Source organism: Triticum dicoccoides, chromosome 4A, assembly GCF_002162155.2.
Source record: "Triticum dicoccoides isolate Atlit2015 ecotype Zavitan chromosome 4A, WEW_v2.0, whole genome shotgun sequence".
Classification (NCBI taxonomy): Eukaryota; Viridiplantae; Streptophyta; class Magnoliopsida; order Poales; family Poaceae; genus Triticum; species Triticum dicoccoides.
In genome coordinates, this window is record NC_041386.1 from 653,636,678 (window position 1) to 653,638,851 (window position 2,174).

Sequence of the window (2,174 nt, forward strand, 5' to 3'; positions counted from 1 at the left end):
TTGTTTATAATTACTTATTTATTTTATTTTATGATAATTGTTTTTGCTATTAAAGTTTCTAACAAAAAAAGTTCTTTATGAATATTGTTTTTGCTTTTAATGATTTTGAACAGAAAATACTTTGATAATTTTAGTTGCATCAATTTTATATAATTTTAGTTTCAATAATACTAGAAGTTGCTTATAATGTTTTGAACAGAAAATACTTTGATAATTTTAGTTTCATAAATTTTATTTATGTTATTAAAGTTTTTTTGTTTCTACTTATCTATTTTTATTAAAGTTTATATCATTTTGTTTCAAACTACTTATTTATTTTATTTTATTTTGTTTCTGACTTCATTTGTTATTTTTCATGCATTTACTGATTATTTTGAGCTATAAGACCATGAAGTTGAAAAGCATTTGAAATGAACGCTGAAACCAAAGTACATACATAGTTTTCCAGAGCATTAAAACCAAAGTACATACATAGTTCTCATTGAACAACATATAGCTCTCCAGAGCATCTAATTAAACCATACATTGAAATTATGTAAAACATTTCAATGCAAAAACAAATGCGATCATAACCGCAACCAAGGTAACAACTGATCCAACTGCATAATGATACCAAGCCTCGGTATGAATGGCATATTTTCTAATCTTTTTAATCTTCGACCGCATTGCATCCATCTTGATCTTGTGATCATCGACAGACATCCGCAACATGCAACTCCAATATCATCTTCTCCTCCTCAATTTTTCTTATTTTGTCCTTCAAGTAATTGTTTTCTTCTTCCACTAAATTTAACCTCTCGACAATAGAGTCAGTTGGAATTTCCGGTTCAACAACCTCCTAGATAAATAAAATCTATGTCACATTGGTCGGCATAATTGTCATAAACAATAAATGAACCAAATAGTTATGAAAAGACAATATATACCACATCTGAATCATAGATAGGACGAGGGCTGACGGGGGCGGATACCAAAACCATCGCACTATATAATAACAAGGAATAATAAAAGTAAGAAAACTAGACAACTATCTATCTGAAGTCAGAATTTTTTTCTTTCAGAAAGAAGATAAGAACAAGAGGCTCACCACTGTGGTGCCAGCGACGAGATCGGCGCGGGCGATCGACGGCGGTGAAGACGGGGCCGGGACGGGGCGTGACAGACCACTAAATCTAGACAAATCTCTCTGAAAATGGAGCTCAGAGGTCGAGTTTCGAGAGGAGAAAGCTTAACTAGTGTGGCTCGGGCATTTCATCGAACACCTCATGTGCATAGGATGTGAACTAGAGCACCCAAATGTCCTTCCCTCGCCGGCTTGACAAAACAGAGCACTGTGGAGTGCTCTACCGCGGCGATGGGGTATATATAGGCAAGTTATTGGTCCCGGTTCGTGGCATGAACCGGGACTAAAGCCACCCCTTCTGTCCCGGTTCAAGCCACGAACCCGGACCAATGGTTGTGGGCCAGCAGCGAGGACCATTGGTCCCGATTCGTGGCTCGAACAGGGACAAATGGTTCCACATGAACCGGGACCAATGCCCACGAGGCCCCGGCCGGCCCCCTGGGCTCACGAACCGGGTCTAATACCCCCCATTGGTCCCGGTTCTTGAAGAACCGGGACTAATAGGCTGGCCAGGTCCGAATGGTAGCCCTGTTTTCTACTAGTGATCATCACCGGGAGTGGTCCTGACTATTGTCACTCCGGGGTTGCCGGATCATAACACGTGGTAGGTGACTATAACTTGCAAGATAGGATCTAGAACATGGATGTAATGGTGATAACATAAACGGTTCAGGTCTTAAATCATGGCACCCGGGCCCAAAATGACAAGCATTAAGCATGGCAAAGTCATAGCAACATCAATCTTAGAACATAGTGAATACTAGGGATCAGGCCCTAACAAAACTAACTCGATTACATGATGGACTTCATCCAACTCCTCACCGACCAGCGAGCCTACGAAGGAATTACCCACTCCTGGTGGGGAGCATCATGGAACTGGCGATGGAGATGTGTTGGTGATGACGAAGATCGAAAATCCCCCTCTCTGGAGCCCCAAACGGACTCCAGATCTGGCCTCCCGATGAAGAACAGGAGATGGCCGCGGCTCCATCTCGTGGAACGCGATAATTCTTTCTCCCTGATTTTTTTCTGAAAAATGTGATTTATAGCG